Below are 22,388 nucleotides of genomic sequence, written 5' to 3'. Positions count from 1 at the left end.
AAAAAAAAAACTCCAGTATTGTTTTTTAACAAAAGACACTGTTTGGTTTTAGATATTAATGTCAGGGGTAATGGTGTATATTTATACATAATTGCCATAAAGCCGTAACAACAGCTACAAACACAAGCTTTTCCCTGGCTTTGTTAATTTAGTCTTTGAGAATGCTTTTAGAACATGCTTCTTAAGTGTCTTGGTCTTCAGCCGCATACTATCAGAGTTTCTGATTGTCTAGCCAACAGTGAGATGAAGTTCAAGGTATTGGATTTGAAGGTTTATTAACAAAAACAATGGAGAAAGATCTTGAAAAAAAGAGACAGATGCAATGCCATAGTCTTCCTCGATGTTTAAAAAAGGAGAAAAATTAATAATAAGCAAGTCCATTTTAATAAATATGTCTTGCCTTTCAACATATGGAGTATCCACTCTGCATGGAGTCATAGAGTGGAAGAGCCACTGTCAAAACAAGACAAGGCAGCATCTTCCGAAGCTCAGAGTGGAACAGCAGAGAAGATTTCACATACACACCCACACAGAACCAACAGTCACTTTAATGATATAACAAGTGCTTTTATGGTGCCATAAACGTTGGGTGTTGGGTAAAAAGCCAATGACTGAATGTATATTTACTCAATGCAGCAGTTAAAGGGAATGAGCTATTATAGATCAGTGTGGTTAGAGCTTGCATATATAAGGTTGGGCCAAAAAGGTAGAATGAGTGATACATATGCAGAGATTAATAGCATATAGGTAAATTAAAAACACACAAACATGGTTCATTGCCCTGGATGCACATTGATGTATGCGAATGTAAAATGAACATTATGTCTGGAAAGATATAAACCAGTTCATGGTCTGGGCTTGGCATGGGGCTGTCGAGGTGATTATAGCTATGCTCAATTTTTTTAATGAAAAGAGCAGATATGACAAAATGCTAAGAATGGTCCATTCAGGGTAGTGGGAACCCAGATGTTTGTTCTACTAACCTCCAATTTTCTATAATATCTAAGTTCCCCACAACAACAACAACAAAAGTTGTGGGACCACAGTTAGTTGACAAGCAGCTTTTCACTTGCCGTGTAGACAGACACTTGGAGACATCCTCTGCTGATTGAGCAGATGCCATGGTCTGTTTGGCTGCCTCTCATCTGGTTCGTACCTGTGGGAAGTGTTCCGGATGTGATCGCACTTAACACAATCTAGACAGCTCCATAGCTTCATGCTCGGGTGCATCGCCCAATGAAAACATGCTGTTCCACCACGGGTTTCATATGGCTCAACTGCAGCTTTTATATGCTAAGACCTATTCTGGGAACCATCCTCTTAGACGAATCTGGACTCTCTTTAGCACAAGATATCTAAACGTTTTGAGATCCACGTTGGCCTTGTAGTCATCTTTCCAGGCTGGTAATCCAAAGCTCTTGGGTCTTGTCCCTGAAACTCTACAGAAAAGTAGGTCTTTGGCATTCACAAAAGTTGTCCCATGCCTATAATGTGTTATTACAGTCCTTGTGTTAAAATCCCATTCTCTGAAACCATCTCCCCTTTAGAATGAGATTTTATCTAAGTCTATTTGCATTTATTCAAAATCAGAGACAGTTCTGAAACCAGACCCTGTTTAAACATAGAAATACGAGCAGTTGCAGTTTAATCAAATGTTGGGGAACTTTAAAACAAAAACAACTTATATTTATCTTCTTGTGTTTCCTTTTTTCCAGATCTGCAATTTCCCTCCGGTTGGCCGTCCTGCATGGGTGCCAAGTTCCACACATGAGTTAATGAATAAGAAGGTCAGATGTTGGGCTTGACTTATTTGCAGACTTGTCACTTTGCTATTCATTGTCATTTTTAAGCATTATGGGAATTATCTTCTAATTTGTGGGGTTGCTGCTGTTGTTATTTAACATAGTTTTGAACTTTGTTCAGAAGAAATAGAAAACATTAAATGGGCTGAAAAATCATAACAGAGAAAAGGAATGCTACAAATGCACTCGGGGAAAGAAGGCTGCTAAGACAGTGAGAAAAAGGAGCCCATTTTTCACTTGTTGTGCTCAATGAAGATCCAACAGTCTTATCCCATGTGTCTTTTCCTTGAGAGCTAAAAGAAAAAAGGCATAAGAATTAGGTAACTCATTGGTTAGAGCAAGTCAGATAGGGTACAAGCACCTGTGCAGTAAAGATCCACTTTCTTTACTGACAAGTCTTCTGAACTCTCCTTTTGGTCCCTGCGTGTTTGGTAATATCAAGCAGCCTGTTTGGATCATTGGCTTATAATTTGGAATCCAGTTTGTGTACATTATTATAACAACACAGATTCAGTTTGCCTCTGCATTTAAGGTTGTGTCAGTGCTTTCCTTTCTGTGTTTATTATTTTTAGCAGTTTAAAAACTACCCATGAAAAAATGGCTTTCTGGCGATAAGGAGACATTCAGGCTTGGCCAGGGTCTGGGGAGTCTATAGAAATGCTCACTGGCTGCAGGAGTTGGGTCTTTGAATGCTGTCTTTGTGCCTCCCCTTGCCCATGGCCTCTGGCCTATTGTCTAGGCGCCTGGGTTGGAGTGGTGCTATCTGATTGTAACCAGTACTAGGGTTACAGCGCTCTGTGCCCAGGCCCTCCCTCGGGGCCCCCAGTCTGGCTGCCTCTGTCTCCCAGCCCTCCCTTGAGGGGACCAGTCACAGCTCTCATATCAGAAAACACTATTTGTAATTTATAGAACATTCAAGGAAAAGGATCACTAGGAATCTTTGAGGCCTATGGTTCTCTTTCTCTCTCTCTCTCTCTCTCTCTCTCTCTCTCGCTTTTCTTTGCTTTTGTTTTTGTTTTGTTTTACAAATAATTCACCCCTTTCCCAAATGAAATTTTACAGTGGACTGCAATGTGTAAAGCAGGGAAAAGGATAGCTGTCCTGCTTGAATTTGAGAAGGGTCCTGCAAGCCCCACTCCCCAGCCTCTTCTTCACGTCCCCTCCAATCAAAGTGACCTCAGAGGTCCTCTGCTCCCATCAGGAAACCTAGGGCACCTCCGAATACTTGCACAGTATTCTTGCAGGACAGCCCCTCGATTTACAGATAAGGAAACTAAAAGTAGATGTCTATAGATGCTCAAAACCTGAGGCATTAGACACAAAAGAGTGCACACTGTATTCATTCATTTTTATATAGTTCTATAAAAGGCATAACTAATCTGTGGTGATAGGAATCAAAATAGTAATTACCTCAGGGAGAAGAGGGGGCTGACTAGCAAGGAGCATGAGGGAATTTTCTGGAATGATGGAAACATTGTATATCTTTCTAGAAGTGTGGGCTACATGCATTTTCCAAAACTCATCTGTGCATTTTACTCTAGTAAATTATACTTCCATTAAAAATTTTTAAAAAGAGAGAAGAGATAAAGCAAAAAATAAATTAGGCATGTAGTGAATGAAATTCCTGTAGCCAGATGTTTGAATGTGATCAACTTCCTTAAAGTTATGAGGGCTATTTATTGAGTGAGGTCTAAGGTCATTATGCAAAGTTTCTGAAGATCAGAGACCCTGCTTTTCTTCCAATTCTTTCTTTGTTCAAGAATCATCAAAACTAGGAAAAAAAAATTGCCAGAGAATTCCAGACAATGGAACCACTGAATACCCTTTGGAATCTTCCAGCCTGTAATGTGGCTAAGGTGTGCTACATGGGAGTTCTGGGAGTAGAAATCCTGAGTACACTTGATTCTACTGACCGTGGAGGCCAAGGATCTTGCCCTCCCACTGTGTAGCAGAGAGAGTGCCAGGAGCCTTAGAGAGGCATCCTTTTCCAGAGGCGCTTTTCTGAGCTTTTAGGGGCTTTGGGAAGCCCCTTAAAGGCCTCTGTTGGGAGGAACGCTGATGTGCAGGAACAATTCGGGTCACTCTCGCAAGATACCGCTTGACATTTATCTGCTTAGATATTGGGCTTCTCTGTCAGATTTCATGTATATAAAGCATTCTACAAGTGAAAAACATGTGATAGACATTCCGCCTATTATATACTCATTCTGGTGTATATTATTTTCTTAATCAGCCAAATGACATGGAATTTTGCTCCTTAACCACGCTGGGCTTTTACCTCCTAAGCTTGTGCAGAAAGACATGGTCCAGGTCAGCACTGTTCTGCAGGGTCACACTGATCTGGACTCATTCTAAGAGTTCTGGATAGTCTTGGCTTCAACAACCCCTTCCCCATAAGAAAGGTCCCTCTCGAGCTGCTTTCCAGAATTTTGATACAATCAAGGATATTGTAAATAAGAAAGATCAAAATAAGCCCGGGGCCCTCTGGAAGTGCTGAGCATGTAAGTGATCGCTGTTGGTTTTCCACCCAATACCGTACTGTGATCATTGCCTAGAGAAACGAGATGCCATAGCGAGACCCCTTCCTACAGAGGTCCCAGAAGATGCCATTCTTTAAGTTGGGATTGCATCTTGTTCAATAATCTCTGTTTCACAGATACAAACCTCCTTTTTGTCATGCATTAGTTTGATATACACTATTAATAATACCCATCAAATTCTTCATAATTTTTTAATCCTTTACTCCTACTCATCTGCATGCTTTTTTAATGACCTATAAAACGTAAGATTCTTTCTCACATGTCTTAGCATAGTGGAACTTCTGATGAATGGGGATGAAAGACAGGCTGCTGGTGATACCTGTAAAACAGGCTACTTGTGGACTCAGTCTTTCTCCTTTCAGCAGATATCAACTACCATCAAATGACTGGCCTTGTATCTGTATCTTGCAGTAGGGCATTTTGAGCCTCTAAAAAGCACTTTCCTCACCCTGAGATACTTTGAAACATTATTCAAATGTTTCTATTTGTGCGTGTCAGGCCATAAAGTGGAAGGTAATTATTGTGGTTGAATTCCAGCTAAGGACATAGACCAGGGCAGATTCAACCCTGGGACCAACTCTGCCTTTTAGAGCCTGATGAAAAGATGGGGCAGGAAGAGCAAGAAAAATATTTTTGAAAAGGAAATGCTGACAGTGTTGGGAAATGGCAAGAAAGGGTCATGTAGAGCCCAAGAAGGAAGGATTTGAAGATGCTCACATGTTCCAGCCTTTGAGGGTGTATTATCTTTCTTCAGAAAAGACAAACTAGCTCACTTGAGTGATTTCCCAACAAAGGGCCAAAGCCTATTTCACTCACAACATGGATCCACATTAACACAAATTTAGTTCCCTAATGAAGCTGTGGTAAAACTGAATCATCTGTAAAAAAGAACATTTTAAATAACCAGGACATTTTTTAACCCACACAAACTGTGCTTTGCGTGCAAATGCACACAAATTTCCTAATCAAACCAAATTTAATTTAGCAAGAGATTTTTTTCTCCAACCAGTTTAGTTTAATGTGCATGAGAGCAGAAATGGAATTACCCAATGTAAGAGTTTGAGAAGAATTTGCTTTTCTGAAATTCCATTTGAAAGGACCATTTCGAGTCATTAAGAGTCAACTTAACCAAATGGAAAATACCAAGACATAAATTGTATGTCTTCTCCATTCCAGTGACTTTGGGCAAGTGATCTTCGTGGAGCCAACATTCTTGAAGCTTCTTTCTTTGCTTGCTTGCTTTTTCTTTCTTTCCTTCTTCCTTCCTTGGTCAAGTGGATAATGCAACACGTGTATAGTCAGATTTCAATTATTCATGAGAATGGAAAGGAGAATACAATGTCCATAATTGAAGTCCAATCTATTGACGTTTTCTTCCCATTGACCATTTTTTGAGCAGCAACCTGAAACTTTTCAACCACCAAACTGCTTGTCAGAGCTGTTCACAAGTGAGAAAATATCCCGGTTTGAGTTTTATCTTCTTTTCTTCCCCCCAACTGTTTTCTCTATTGGTGCTATTGCGCTATTAACCACTAAAAAGCAGGCTGCAAGAAAAATTGCAAACACTTTAATGTGCATATTATTTTTATTCTTGGTTTCCAGACAAGGACAGTGGGGATAAAATGGTTAGGAGCAATGCCTTGTCACAGGGGAAGGGCTGGGCTTTCGCTCAGATCTATCTGCAAGCCCCTGTTCTTTGGAAGAGAAACAATGGATCAAAACCAAAACTTATCAACATATTACATTGGCATAATTGGTGAAATAGCTAAATTTGTGATAAGAATTAACTACTATTTTGGGCCTGCCCGAAAAACCATAAATAACCCAGAAAACCATAAATAACAGTAACTCAAACACACAAAGGTTTGTTTTTCTCTCCAGAGCAGGGAGTGTGGTTCCACAATCATCAAGAACTCGGTACCTTCTATCTTTCTGCATTGCTATTCTTAGCATATGACTATCCTCAAGGTTTCCTCTTGGTTCAAGATGACTGCTAGGGTTCAAGCCTTCACCTGTAAATTCCAGACAACAGGAAAGATGAAGGAGGGGAAGTAAAAGGCACCCTTACCTGCTGTGTTTGTCCTCTTTAGGAGGCCTTACCAAAAGGCCCAGCCAACAACTTCTACCTGCAATTTCATCTTCTATCTCCTAGTTGCAAAGCAAGCTAGAAAATGTAGCTGGGTACCTTGCCACTCAGAATGAAAGTGGGGCTTGGTTATTAGTAATATTGTGGAGGCATCTAGCAGACTTGCTCACAATTAGGCAGCTCTTGGAGGCCCTTCAGTTATGGAGAGGAATGGTCAGCAGGTGCCATAGAGAAACTGATCTTGTAGCCAAGTGCATGAGGGATAAAAGGGAAGGAATGAAAGGTAGTTTTGAGGACTTGGCTTGTGGGGACAAATTTTAGTGTGGTGGCATCAGGGACAGGAGATAGATGTATGTGATAGAATTTGTGAAGAATGAGTTGACCAAGAATGTTCATTAATTAGCTGCTATTCAAAGCTGTGTTTAAATAAACACACACACACACACACACACACACACATACACACATATGTGCGTTCGTATAAACACATTATATATGTATGTACATATTCATATACACTTACATATATACAACAGAAACAACATACAACAGACAATAACAAACTTTCCTAGGGCTCCAAACCACCAGTAACAATGGTTTTCAAACTTTAATATCCCTAAGAATCAGATGCAAAAAGAAAGGATAACGAAAAAGGGACTAAATTATGGACTTGTAAAGGAAATGAGAGAAAGAGAAGCTGTAAAGACAACTAGGAAGTCATCATAAACAGCAAAGCTAGAGAAAGTGGGAAAGTAAAGATGGGGGAGGAACCAGTTGATAAGTTTTTGTTCTCTTTTTTCTTTTTCTTTTCTTTCTACTTTCCTCTCTTTTTTCCTTTCTTCCTTCCTTCTTCTCTTCTTTCTTCTTTCTTTCTTTTTTTCTTCTCTCTCCTTTTTCTTTCGTTTTTCTTTCACTTTTTAATTTTAGGAGGAGTACACTCATGAGTTTGGTGATCCTATTTTCATAAACCTCTCATTATGGTATCCCACATGAGAAAGAATTTAACCCCAAGTCATCATCATGTCCCTTTTGTTAAGCCAAAGGGCAGTAGATAATTTCTTGCCATTTTTCAGATGACAAAATCAAGGAAATCAAAGTTCGTGTTGGTGTTGACAGGAGGGGCTAGAGCCTCCGGTATAGCTGTTTCGCAACTCCTCGTGTCCACGGCACACGTCACACAGGCGTGCGCACACGTCCCTTGTGTGTATAATCCACAGGGCTGGGCCAAAACCACCAAGTCTGTCAGTACAACTTTCTTGGTACTGTGTGTTTGACACCTTTAGCTTCAGGGCAAAAAGTGTTTTTTATTTTAGCTTTTAAAATCAGCTGTAGTTGAATAAGTATAACTTGGTTTTCTGATTTTAACCCCCTCTTGACTGCATTTTGTAAAGCTCATGTGAGACTTCTTTTATCCCACCAAATGTCGGAAAGAGGCAGGTTTCGTTGGCATTGGCTGCCTGCTGCTCCAGCTGTCTTCCCATGCAGCTTGCTGGGGCAAGCGTTCTGATTTCTGCTGTAACATCCTGGACAAAGTCTCTCATTAAAAAGTAAATGCCTACACACTTACGTAGTAAAAGTGTAAAAACATGCCTGGGAAAAACACACACCAACTGTGAAATAGTGGTTAGCTTAGTGAGAGAAGGGAGAGAGAGGATAGAGGGAGATGGGTCGGTAGTATTTTCTTATGTTTTTTATTTCTTATAGAGAGATGAATCAAATACTGAAAACCTGAATGATGGATACATGGGTGTCTGTAATATTGTTTTATATACCTTTGAATGTGTGAAGTGTTTCATAGTTTAAAATTTTTTTAATTAAGTAAATGCCCTTCTTATAGGCAAAGTGATTTGAGCCTTTGAAATGAAATTTTTGCTTTTAGTTTTGAGCAGTCTAAGATAGTGTTTCTCAAAGTTAAGCATGCATTAGAATCATCCAGAAGGCTTGTTAAAACAGTTTCCTGTTTCTGATTCAGTTGGTCTGGGGGCGTGGGGCAAGAGTCTGCATTTTAACAAGTTTCCTGGTGATGCTGATGCTGCTGTTCCCTGGACCACACTTTGAGAACCACTGCTCTAAGAGAATTTTTCATTGAGGAAACTAGAGTTTGGTCGATTTTCCAGTTTTTCATTCATTAAATAAATGTGTGCTATGTGAACATGTGTCCATTCCAGCACTTGAACCGGGCCAAGTATTCTGCATGGGGGTATAAAGACGGTCTCTCTCTGGTGGAAAGGGCACAGGACTGCCCCAGACAATGGTGCAGGTGGACACCATGTGAATGGTGCCCACTGGAGTATCACAGCTCAGCCAGGTGGTAGTCCTGGGAACCAAAGAAACAAACCAATGTTTGCACAACAGTGTGATACATGCCGTGGTATAAATATGCATGATGTTCTTTGAGAGATGAGCAGGACCTCCAAAGCCAGATATGAATTGGGGTCACCAAGTCAGGCAAAGCTCCCTGGAGGATGGGATAGCTCAGGTGCATCTGCAAAGGTGAAGAGAAGTTATCTGCGGAACAGTAAGGGTAGAGCGGGCAGGCAGAGGAAGATACGCTAAGACACAGAAACAAGATATGTAATTTGTAAGAAGATTGTTACAGATGGAGTTTAAGATTCAGGCTGGCAGCACAAGAGTGCTGACCATCAGGAGTCAGGTCATGAAAGTCTGTCTGAGGTGTTTGGATTTTAATATGATGACAGTAGGGAACCATTTAATAATTTTAAACAAAGTAATGATTTGATCCAGTTTTCTATTTTAGAAAGAATCCTGTGGCAAGATGTGACAGCTGGGCTGGAGGTGAGATTGGCCACAGCAGGCCAGGTAAGCAGCTGTCAGTTAGCCTAGGTGTAAAGTGAGGAGGGCTGAGCTAAGGCTGTGCCCACGTAAATGGAGAGGATGGGTGAAATTCAAGAAATATTGCAGAAATAGACACGACAAAGCACAGGGGTGCACAGAATGCGGGAGGTGAGAGAGAAGCCATCAAGGATGACTCCTAGGTATGTGTCTTAAGCAGTGGGTGTACGTTGGTGACATTCACTGAACTAAGCAAGACAAGAAGAGGAGATCTGAGGGCAGGTATAGGGGCTGGAGAAGGTGAGTTTGAATTTGGACATTTGGAGTTTGGGTTATTTATGGAACATTCATGTGGAACTATCAAATGATCACAGATAGATCCTGGGCTGGGGACTTCAGTTTGGACAATATCTAGGTATTAATCATTTGTGCTTATATAGTATTATAAATAATACTGCAGCAAATATATGTAAATTCTTAATTTCTGATTTTTCCATAAGAGATATTTCTAAAATAAAGGCTGTTGATAAGTATAGTCAAATCATTGTACAAAAGTTTGTGTCATTTTAAGCTTCCATTAGCAGCATGGAAGAGTGTCTGCCTCCCGACGACCTCACCCACATCATTCAGTCTTCACGAACTGGATATCCCAATAGTGAGGCTGCTTTAATGTGTACTTTTCTGATTATTTGTCAGGTTGGACATTTTTCACTTTTTTGTTGACATTTATCCAAAGGATACATGATCATTCATGTCATGTGCCATTTTCTATAGGATATTGATTTTTTTACGAACTAATTTTCAAAAACCCTTTTTTCTCTATTTAAGGATATTATCTCTTTGCCCATCTCATGGATTTCAAATATGTTTTTCCAATTTCTCATGTGTTTTTGCTCTATCAGTAGATAGCTGTTCCCTCCCTGTTCTACCTGGAGCACTCTCAGCTATTCCCCAAGAAACCTACTAGGCTCACTCCCTTGCCTGTTGCAAGTCCTGATTCGAATTTTATCCTCTCACTGAGGTCTACCCTGACCACTATATTTAATATTCCAACCACCCAACTAGGGCCACCATCGGCAATCCTGATCTCCATTCTTTGCTCTACCTTTCTTTTTCTCATAGCACTTTTCACCTTTTCACATACATTATAATTTACTTATTCTGTTGTTAGTCTGTAGTCACTAAACTATAAGCCCTTAATAGCAAGGGCACAGGAATCTTTGTCTGTTTTATATATAGATAGACCCCAAGCACCTAAAATAATGCCTGGCACATAGTAGATATGTAACTGTTAAGTGAATATTGATTGCTTTTATGTGTTCATCTATTGTCCTACAGTTTTAATTCATTTAAATGTATCAATTAGGATTTGATTAGAACCCGTCTAGTCTGTTCCACTGTGTACTAACGAATGTTTTAAACCCTTGCCATTAGGATTTGCCAACAGTCTTACAGCAAGTCTTTGGTTGAATTAGAAACAAAATTCAAATATTTTATTCCTCAATACCTCCATTAGCAGTGGGAGAATGAGAGGTGGGCCCCTTAGCATTTACTCAAGTGAACGAAATAGTTCATCAAAAAATGTTCATCTCTTTCACAATGACCTAATGACCTGCTTTCTTTTAAACACAATTTTTCATAATTGTTGATTCCTGTGTTGTGTTGAGTTCTTTTATGAACACTTTCAATGGCAACCATTTAAGAGGACCACATTAATGATTGGACAGTTTCTTCTTGAAATGTTAGGAGACCATACCAAGGCCCAACAATTGCTGATTTGGGATGGTGCTTCTTGTTAATAATATGTGGAACAGCCAGTTACCAGCTCCCTTTGGGAAAGCATGTTGTCAAATAAATATTTACTAAACTTTTCTCTATTCAAAACACCATGCTGTGCCAATGGGAGGTGTGAAAACTACAGCCAATTATACTTCCGTTAAGAAACTTAAAATTAAGTGGGGAATCACGATACATATATACAAATAGGTAAACAATAATTCTAATTATTTACTAATATTTATGCTTTTGGCAACTCCAAATGCATGGGACAGATATTACATATTCAAGACATTAAGAGGAGAAGATGATGGCGGATTGCAGTGATCTATGAAACCTCTGTTGAGGGGATTAGAATTTGCATTGAGCCTAGAAAAATAAGCAGAATTGGACTTTTTAAAAGGGGACAAAAAGAGAGGGAGGATTATGAGTCTTAAAACTTATTTCCAACACGTAGCAGGTTTTGTGTGTGTATGCATGTTGTTGTCATTGTAGGCAATTGGTAGGTTCATTTCTGTACTATTGCTGTATTGTGATTTAATACATGTCTGAACATTTTTAACTTTTACTTCAAACATTTAGCATATTAACATAGCTTTAAAGTTAAAATTAATCAATGAGGGAAATCTAGCAAGGATAATTATATTTAGACTGATCATCACAAGACAAGAGCAGTGGCATATAAGAATGAGTCACGCAAAAAACAACAGCAACAAAAAAAAGAAACACCAAAAAACTTAGCAAGTGTTCTCCTTGCTCTTTTAAAACCATTTGCAATTAATAGAGAGTGGACCAGTGACTTTCTTCCAGTGCTGTTCTTCCTTTGAGAGGAAGCACTCAATATGGCAGGCATCATGCCAACCATTAGTGATCAATGTGAACTGCAGGGATGAATGGCCTTATCTCACTTAATCTAGACACCACCATTTAGTAACAAGCCTCACCTTTTCCTCACAGCAAATCTTTTCTGAGAGTGATTAACAAATAAAAAATTCATCTGCTAGACTACGTAGTTGGCTTCTTTCTCTTCTACTGCTTTTTATTATTGTCTATAAAATGATGAAAGATAGACAGCCAGAAGCAGGAAGCAAAAGTTTAATCCAAAGTCAGAAGAGACAGACCTTGACTAAATATGAGCCTGTTGAAATTATCCATTTCATTCATCTTATCTAGATGTCCCCATTTACTCCAGAATACTATCGTATATATTTTGCATTTCCCATTTAATATTAAATAACACGTATTTTGCAGCAAGGTAGACACAGCATTGGAATGTGCTATTATAAGAGCATTGACCTACTTGATTTTTTGGCAGCTGGGAGTAAGACACAGTCCAGCATATCCCATTTAGCAACCAACAGTTTACATGGAACTTTAGTGTTCTAGTTGAAGGTTGGCCTCGGTTCATTTATATCTTGGATCACTGGACTACAAATTATGACCACTTTACTAAATCGCTCATACTTTTATTTAATATGTTGTTAATGAAAAGTAACTGTTTTCTCCATTAAAATTCAAAGAGAGTAGAAGTTGAAGGTAAAAAATTAACATGTATGCAGTTTTCTGTATGTGTTTTATATTTCACAATAAAAGAGAGATTAGAACAAAGTAACTGTAACAAGATGGGCAAATTACATCTAGTAACAACTAGCAACTAAGGAAGGGAACTGTGTTTATTTGGAAATAATGCATTGACCCATGTGCTTGGAAGTAGAAAGACAAATCTCCAAGGGCTTTGGGTAAGCATGGAACTGTTTTGCTGGAGACAAGGGGAGGTTTTGGTCATTACGCCAAAGAGAAGAAAGAGAAAGAAAATAAATGAATGAATGAATAGTACTAGACAAAGCACCAGAGAGAAGACAGAAGGCTATAAAATCAGTGAAGTGACACCTCTCTATGACCCCTCTGGTCCTCAATAAAGAAGCTGAGATGTGGGATGCCAGCAGATCCATTGTAGAAAGGACCTACCTTTGACTCAGGTCAAGATGGGGTGAAACTGAGACAGGTCAGGTGCCCCCAGGGGTGTGTCCAAGGTGGCTCAGAGGATTGTAAAAACCTTTCAGAATGGGGGTTTGGGCCAAAGCGGAAGATGAGGGAGGCAGACATAGCATATTATGGTGGTTTAGAACGGTGCTTCTTAAATTTTAATGTTCATGCAAATCACCAGAGAATCTTGTTAAAAATGCTGATTCTGTATCAAGGTCCAGGGTGGGACCTGAGACTCTAACTTCCAAACAAAGCTCCTGGGTGATGCCCATGGCACTGGTCAACACACCACACTTTGAACAGCAAAGTGGTGCCAGGACCAGATTTCCCAGATTTAACTCCTAATTTTGCCACATATTATCTGTGTGACTCTGAAGAAATAATTTAACTTGCCTTTGCCTGTTTTGTCAGCCATAACATGGAGATCATATCTCATAGGGTTGCTATGAAAATTAAATGAGTTAATATATGTAAAATGCTTAGAACAGTGAGCGCCTGCCACGTAAAAGAACTGTGTAAGCATTAGCTGCTGTTGCTGATTGTTATTATTACTATTATTACTTAATTACTTGAAAATAAAGAAACCAATTCTATAAAGAGTTGAGAATTTCTTAAGACTCTCTTGGACTTTGATGTGAGACAAAGGTAGGTTCAAATCCTACCTCCATGGCCCTGACATTTCTAATCTTTGGGATTAAATGACGCCAGGTATGTCAAGCATGTGGTCTGCCACGGAAGACCATTCACTTTCTTCTGCCTTTCCTGCAAATTAAATTCCAAAACTTGCTAAGGTTACGTAGGCATGCATACTTATATTTTTCCCTAAAAGTTTAGACTGAATAAGGGTCATTTCTGTAGGACACAGAGGCTGACGTGACTATTCAGGCAGTGATTCAATCCTGCCCCTGTTCTTCATTGTATTTTATAGACACCTCTGTTGTAATCATATTTTGTTGTAAGTACATAATCAAGTATCTGTGTCCCCCCCCACCACCACCACTCAGTTGAGCCTGGCTAGAGTGGCCAATATTATTCATCTTCTCACCCCTCACTCCAACTGCCAGCACCTGGCACAGTATTTGACGCATAGTATGCACGTAGCACTCAATATGGTACAAAACTATCTGCCTATAATCAAGAGAGGTAGAAAAATCACATATAAATAAAGATCATATATAGGCTTCAGTTTGACTTCCACTTAGTGTACTTTATCATCGCTTTTAGAATTTACTTACACCAAGAAATTGAATATCAGCATCAAAAACATGGCAGCACACATATTTGGAATTGAAAAACAACTAGTATAATGGAAAAATCTGCAAATTTTGTGTTTGCCATGAATATAAATTATTTTTAACCTACTTATCAGATATGGTTTGAAAGAGATAGGTTCCACTTTAAGCAAACCTTACATAGGAGCATTAGTATTTACAGAACAGATAAATTGGGTAGTAAATATTTATTTAGCAAAATTTTTCTTTGCATAAGGATTCAAAATAGCAGCTTTATATAACCAGTTACTGAATAAACTTAAGATGCATTTTGTACCCAGCATTATTCTAGACCCAGCTGGGGTATAAAGGGTGCCCATTTGTAGAGATATTCTGGGAACAAAATAGCTAGATATGCATTTGAAAGAACTAGGAGAGAGTAACTTTGATTCACTGATTGCTTTATTTCAAGATACTAAAATGATTTGGGAATAGATTCCCAGACTTAATTTCTAAACTCTTCTATTTAGATAAATTTCTACAACTGGTATTATGACTTCTGGAGTCTTTGAGCAGAGGTCCTAGGGAGAATCTGCACCTGCTTATTTTGCCAGCTATTGGTGTTTTTGGTTGCATGGAATGATATTAATAGCATCCTGGGCACGGAAGGTTTCTTAGAGATGATCTTCTTTGCTATTCAAAGTGTGGTTTGTGTGGCCAGTAGCATTGGCAGCGCCAGGAAGCTTGTTTGGAATGCAGAATCTCAGGGCCCACTCCATGTCTGGTAAATCAGAACCTGCATTTTGACAAGACCCCCAGATGGTTTTCATGCACAGTAAAATTAGAGAAGCCCGAGTCCATACTCAATGCCCTCGCACTCCACGTAGCTGGTTGCATTGTATGATTGTTGTCTTGCTGCATTAAGAATACCATTTGAAAACAGGACACAGCCATTAACAGCTCCTGTCCTGCTTGACGTAGGGAGCAGTGGCCATTCTAAAGGGTAGAAATGCTGCTCCCAGGAAGTGAGGAGAGAACAGGATCCAAAATAATGTGCCTGGGAACTGGGGTTGCCTGGGGCCTGAGTTTGTTAGGACAAATCAACTCATTGAGGAAAATGTGATGGTGACTTCATTTGTGGGCCACTTAAAGCTCATCTGAATGACTTCATTTTATGGAAACCCTGGACACCATAGGCCTATGTCTCGAGTGTTCTGAAGAGTAGGGAGTAGAATGAATGGGAGACAAGTGGGCATGAATGTAATGCTGAAGAGAAAAATGCACTTATTGCCAGCTTCACTCATGAGTTTTGTATCTGTACCAACCTGGGACTGACCATTTAATAGTATGCAGAACATGTTTGTGTTGCAAAAGGTGACAGTATGTTAAGGAGAGGAGATGGAGCTAAAGGCTTTGATTTTTTTCTGTAAAAGATTAGATGTAGGACTATGTAATAAAATGAAAGTGAGAGATACCCCACATTTTGTTCAGCCACAGAAAATACAAGCTTCTATAACAAGAAACAACCTTCAGTAGAAGGTTCTAGATGAGCCATAACCTTGACAACAACAATGGAAAAGAAAAAAAATCACAACAATATTCCCTTGCATCTGGGTAACTATACCCTGAAGCAATCGGTTTTCAGTTCAAAAAGGAAAAGCTGGAAAGAGACTGTGATGCCCCAGGACCTGCAGCCCAGAGATGAAAGTTGCCTTCCTAAAGCTCCAGGCAAAGCAAGGAGTTTGAGCAGTTCCTCTAAAAGACTTTATAAACTTTAATTACCCTTGTGTGAGGGGTCATAAAACAGAGATGGGAGCTGGGCCTGGCCCAAGGCAAATACAATAAACTCCTTGTTATTTGGTAGATGTAGATTAGATTAACAACAACAACAAAAAAAATGATACTTAACCCATTTACCTACTTTTCCTAGGAACTTAAAAAAAATTACTGTTTTCTACCTCTGATTGAACCTATGGAAACCATAGTTTTAATTTGAAAGGATAAAAAGGTTTAAGATTCCAGTACTGGCTTATTTTCCTGGCTAAGTGATTAAGGGGACAAAGTGAAATTTATACCTACGTCATCATTTCTCTCCAAATCAGTATTTTATAAAAGTTCGTTTTTTCTCCAAATTCAGCTCTAATTTCTTACTTTATAAATATGCTTTAAAATATAGTGATAGTTGTAATTTCTCCAGGACTTCTGAGATTTTATTTTTCTTGGCCCTATACTATAACTAGTACTGTCCACTAAATATATAATGTAAGCCACAAATTCAAGCCAAATATGTAATTTTACATTTTCTAGTAACTACATTAAAAAAGAAAAACAACAGATGAAATTTATTTTAATACTACATTTTATATAACTCAGTACATAAAATATTATTCCAATAAGTAACCAATATAAAAATTATTAATGAGATAGTTTACATTCTCTTTTTCATGGTAAGCCTTCAAAATCTGGTGTGTATTACACACTTACAGCACATCCCACCTTGAACTAGCCATGTATGGGGTGCTCAATAGCCACGTGTGGCTAGTGGCTGCTACGTCAAGCAGTACAGCTCTGATTCCAGGACAATTCTTCCTACCATTTTGGAGCCAGGGTTCTTTAAGGAAACCTAATGAAAACTGTTGACCTTCTTCCTGGAAAAATTCATATTAGCATACAATGCTACATAAGTTTTCAAGGGATTTATGAAGTCCTAGAGGCCCTCTTGCATCTTGGGTGAAATCATCCCAAACTGCCATAATTCCATCACCAGTCTCACTCTTTTTTTAATGTTGACCTTTTGGATTTACATAAATTATTTTAAAAGGAAATTTTATATCATTTTTGTAAATGAAAAATAAGTGTCATTTGCCAAAAACTAAAAATAACTGTAAATATAATTACTATTAATCTTTTTAAATTGACCTACCTTCTAACCTCATCTTTCATATCACTCTTAGGGGCACACTGCCTATGGCTTTGGAAGTGCTGCTCCAAGACTTCCTCTGAAAGAACGTAGGAATAAAAGAGAATCTCCAGGGAGGTGCTATTAGGTCGTTACAGTGACACAGTTGGTTGAGTTTTTTAAGCTCATACTGCAAGATGTTCTTCTTTTACCTGTTCTTGAACTTCTTACACATGATATTGCATAATACGTACTCTTTTGTATTTGACACGTTTTGCTCAATGTAACATTGGTAAAGTTCATACATGTTGCATATATTGGTATTTCATTCTGTTTTATTGCTGAGTAATATTGATTATATGGATATGCCACAATTTATTTATTCGTTCTCCTGTTGAATAACAGGAAACTGGGTTGTTTCCAGTTTGGGGCTGTCTTTGGCAGACATATGCATTTCTCTTGGATATAAACCGAGGAGTAGATTTGCTAGACCATAGGGTAGGTGTGTGTTTAACTTTATTAGAAACTTCCAAACAGCTTTCCAAAGCAGTTGTACAAACTCACAATGTCCCCAACAGTATATAAGAGTTCCAGTTGCTCCATAGTCTCTCCAATTCTTAATGATGTCAGTCTTTTTTAATTTTAGTCATTCCGAAGGATGTGTAGTGGTATCCCATTGTGGCTTTACTGTGCATATTTCTGTGCATTTTCACCTAAAATAAGTAAGTCATAAAAATTGTTTAAGTTCATGAAGAAGCTTTTAAATTCTTGGCTCAGGCTACTGGATATGAAACAGTAACTAACCCTTTTAAGGAATCCTAACTACTTCTCCTTCCTGAAAGATGTGATGCTTAATCACATAATCATTCTAGCTTTGTCAGATGTGACAAAGTGTGGTATCCCCAGGGTATGGCCCTGAAAACAATGCACAGGTGAGACCCAGCATTGCTACCACAGGCACCTGGCAATGAGTTTGCCCTATAGACACAAGGAAGCCTGCTTGTTTGATAACATCCAATGAACATTTATTGAGCACCTACTTTGTTCCAGGCAGCTTGGTGGGCATTGAGGAAGCAACGGGGAGCTAGGTACAGTCCCTTTCTCTCTTGAAAGTCTCACAGTCTAGTGAGGGAGAGAGAATGTGAACGTATAATCATCATGCAGTATGATAAATGCTTTGAGAAATGTGTATGCATGCTGCGGGGAGGGCATTGAGGCCCAGAGCAAAGGCCCTTAGAGAGAGCAAGGAAAGTCTTCGGAGAAAAAGGGATACCAGAATGTGTGTTACATGAAGGAGGCCATCCCAGGCAAGGCAGCTGCCAAGCCAAGGTGTGCAAGTGAGCCTCTGTGTGGGTTTTCCCAGGATTGCCGGGACAGCTGGAGCACAGGCACGTGCAGGATGGCACATGCAAGAGACACGTGTGCAGGGCTGCTTGCGAAGAGTGAAAGTATATTTTGCAGAATTTCAACCCAGAAAATCTCCTTTTTGCTTTACCTTTAAACAAAAGGAAACAAGAGGTCCCCTTGGCTGTTGTCTCTGAACACTAAATTTTAACTTCTCTGCTCATCTTTTGAGGTTAAATTGCATGATGTTAAACTTCTTTCTAACTCCTTTTCTGGACACAGACACATTTCCTTTTAAACAGTTTAGAACCAATATGTACTTTTCCATATAGGATAGTCTAAGAATTGTAGTTTCTTAACTAGTTTTTTTAATGCCTTCCAGACCCAATACACTAGCCCATGCAATAACCCTGAGTGTGGCATAAGCCCACTTTTAGTTTTCTTGTGGAATGAAGTTTTATTCTTGGTGTTAGCATCTGTCCTTTTGATTGGAGGCATAAGGCAGACACTTAAATTCCTAATAAAGGATCTACTCATCTAGATCAAGCCAGTCTTGATAGTGTCTGGAACCTCCTCCCCCAAGCACAACAGAGGCAGCCATGGGGTATCAGAATTACCTTCATTTTATTTAAGAAACATTCATGTAACATGCATCTCTCTCTGTTTCCCAGGCAGTGTTCTAACTACATTGTACATAGCAAGCAACTCATTTAATTCTCACAGCATGCTAGAGTTGGACAATATTATTAGTTCCACAGATGGGGAAACTGAGGCACCAAGAAATTAAGTAACTTGCTCAAGTCACAGATGGGGGATTTGAACCCACACATTCAGACTAGGAAACACTATACTATGCTGCTTCTTACCACTTATAACATATCCAGGAGAAACCCAAAGAAACATGGATCATTCAGCAAATCTTTATTGAGCAACTGCCTGGTGGGTGAGTCAGCAACACTTTTGCCCTAGGAACGCTTAACCTATTTGGGGAGACAGCTAGGAATAAATATCTGTGATGCAATGTTAATCTGAGGGGGAAAGTAACTAACTTTGCCTGAGGAAGTTAGGGAAGGGCTTGGGCCTGAAAGGCAGACTCAGCCTTTCATGGAAAGGAGTGAGCAGAAGCGTTCTTGAAGTTGCGATGAGGCCAAGCTTATTTGGGAGGCGTCAGGTGTGCTTGGGGGTGGAAGATGTGAAGGGAGGCTGTGGAGAGTGAGTGGGAGATAGGGCTTGGGGCTGGACTGGGGGTCTTATACTTGAGGCTGAGGAGTACGGCTTCATCTTGCACCCACTGGGAAGCTGTGGAGGGTTCTTAAGTGGAGGAGAGAGATGATAAACCACCTTCTGGAAAGATGCAGGCTGGATAACATTGCAGTAATCCAAGAGAGGATGAAAATTTGCAGTGCAGGCTATTTGGAATGTAGGAGTATTGGGTGGGTTGACAATAAAATAAGCGTCTGAGCTGTAACATGTGGTGGGGGAGGAAAGGCAAGGAGACAGACATGAGAGCAAGAGGGAAAGAAGGAAGGAGAGAGAGAAAAAGTTCTGCTGAGAGGAAGGAAGAAAGGAAGAGAGGGAGGGAGGAAGAAAAGGGGGGAGAAAAAGAGGGAAGGAAATGATGGAAAGAGGAAAGAAAAGAAAATATGCCAGTATCTTAAAAAAAAAACAAAACCTATGGTAAAAATGTTACTGGCATGCTACTCCAATGATTCAGGCTTTTTGAAGAATTTGCTTGGCCAGATTTTGTTTTGATGGCTCACCAACAGTTTTTTTTTTTTTTTTTTTATGACTCTATAGGAGCCCGTCGCGATTATTTCTATCTGAAGATACTTTGTCAGGTTTATGTAAGACTTCGTTTAGGGGGCATTGCCTTGGCAGGCAGGCAGCTCCCAGATCTTACACACCAGCAGAAACATGTTCTCTGAATAGTGCAATAAAGCATATTAAATTCATAGCCGGGCACCCCAGCAGCAAACAAGTGCTGCTACATGGGGCATTTTCAGAATAATGCTTTTTTATAAACAAACAAAAAAACACAGACATTTGAAATTCATCCTCACAATTGTCAAACCTGAATCTTGATGGCTTCAAACCCATGGAAACTTCAAATATGTGGAAATCATAAAGCCTTATTTCAAGGCAAATTACCACTGCCCTCCTTGCCGGTTATAAGCAGCATCATTAGTGGCGTGAACAATTTCTCCCTGCAATTATTATTATCAGGCTGGTGGAAGTAAATTGGAGTTGGGAGGGGAGTTAAGTTCCAATCGTAACAGGGCCTGTAGACGTGGATAAGGTAGCATGTCAGGTGTTAGCTGTCCGGGCAGCCTCCTGATGCTACAGGAGTCTCGTTTCACTAGGGGTTTAGGTTACCACAAGCTTTGCTCATCTTCCTGCTGCAATACTGGCTTCTCGGAGCAGGCCGGAGGCATGGTGTGGAATCCCCAGCCACAGAGAGCAGCCTGGAGTAGGGAGCTGTTTGTCTGGCGAGTGTGTTATGTGGCAAAATCCGTGCAGCTGTGATGCCAGCCAAGCGTCAGTCACCACGGGCATCTGAGACGCACTTGTAGAGCATATAATTGGGATAGCTCAGCCACATAAAGTGCAGTACCTAGTGGCTTTGGGTCCCAAGCAATTTATTTGCTTAGAAAGTCTTCACTCTATCCAACTCGGAAGTAGAGTAGGAGAAGCTCATGCTGAGGATGTGGAGCTGTCAGCGGGTCCTGAAAACACAGAGGACAGCAGGGTAAGTGTCTGGGGCTCTCTGTGCGAACGCTGAAGGCGACTGTGTTGCAGTTAATGTGTGAGTCAAGACCTGTCCGCAGGCAGGGCATGGGCTTCCAATGGCCAACTTTTCTTAAAACTCTATGTATTTTTCCTAAGGGTGGGATTACACAAACATACTTGTCCAGTAATTCTCATGTGCCCTGAATTGGAGTTAAAAGGCAAAGAAACTGTAACTCCTGGATTTCAAGCTTTTTTGTTGGTGGACAGGGAGGAAGGAGGATAATACAGGGATATAGATTAGAATGCTGTGTTTTGTAAACTTTAACATTTTTAAGGAGACTTGTAAAAAGAAAATAAATTACTTTCCTATTCTGAAATAAGAAATTGAATGAATATCTGACTAGAAAATTGTAGTCCGTTCCTAGTGCCATACTTTGAGGGACATTTAGTTCCCTCCATGGCTGTACTTCAGGGAATAACTGGAATATGTTCCAAAGAATGGTTCTGAGCATTTGGGGATGTTCCATGTTACAGAAAAAGGTAGAAAGAACTGGGAGTGTGCACTCTGGAGCAGGAAAGACTGCAGGAGTGATTCTGGCTCTTTTCAAGTATGGGAAGGACTGAGCAAGGAGAACACGTGTCCTGAATTTCCCTAGGGAAAAGGCTTCTATCCTGTGGAAAAGGGGGGTGACAAACCCCTTGGACAATATGATTAAGAAAAAAGCATAGACCTGCTCCCTAGAAAATGCATTTATTATAAATGCAAAGTTAACACCTAATATCAGAAATTTCATAGAACCCTGTGAAATCCATGTCAAGAACTCCTGTTCTAGATGGTGGGACGGAGAGTGAATGGAAATTTCAGGATTTCACTTGATTTAAAGAAGAATTCTCAAATAGTTTGGTAATTGCTGCAATGAAAGTGAATTTTTCCTAAGGTGATCCATTCCCTCATCACTGGAGTCCAGATGAATAGTCAAGTTATAGAGGAAATACCTTGAGCTTTAGATCAACCAAGACCTGGATTTGAATGCAGATGGTGCTGCTTCTGGCTGTGTGTCCTCAGACAAATTATTTAATGCTGCCAAATATCTGTTCACTCAGCTATGAAATGGAGATAAAATCTATCGCAAGGTGATTGGGATGATTAAATGACAAATGGTATATAAAATGGCTATCCCAGTACTGGAGTAGACTATGAACAAAAATAAACTTTTCTAAGTA

At 39.7% G+C, this 22,388-nt stretch overlaps 1 protein-coding gene across 1 annotated transcript in view; it reads left to right on the top strand.

Moving 5' to 3' along the window:
• THRB (thyroid hormone receptor, beta) overlaps positions 1 to 22,388 on the top strand; it is a 312,929-nt gene that overhangs the window by 113,075 nt on the left and 177,466 nt on the right. Inside the window, exon 2 of the mRNA XM_012644577.1 lies at positions 1,716 to 1,787. The gene's annotated coding sequence lies outside the window, so the exon portion shown is untranslated. The remainder of the gene's footprint in view (positions 1 to 1,715; positions 1,788 to 22,388) is intronic.

The sequence above is a fragment of the Propithecus coquereli genome, unplaced genomic scaffold, assembly GCF_000956105.1.
Source record: "Propithecus coquereli isolate 6110/MARCELLA unplaced genomic scaffold, Pcoq_1.0 Scaffold214, whole genome shotgun sequence".
Lineage (NCBI taxonomy): Eukaryota > Metazoa > Chordata > Mammalia > Primates > Indriidae > Propithecus > Propithecus coquereli.
The sequence above is the reverse complement of the archived record's forward strand: the minus strand, read 5'-3'. Positions and strand labels throughout refer to the sequence as shown.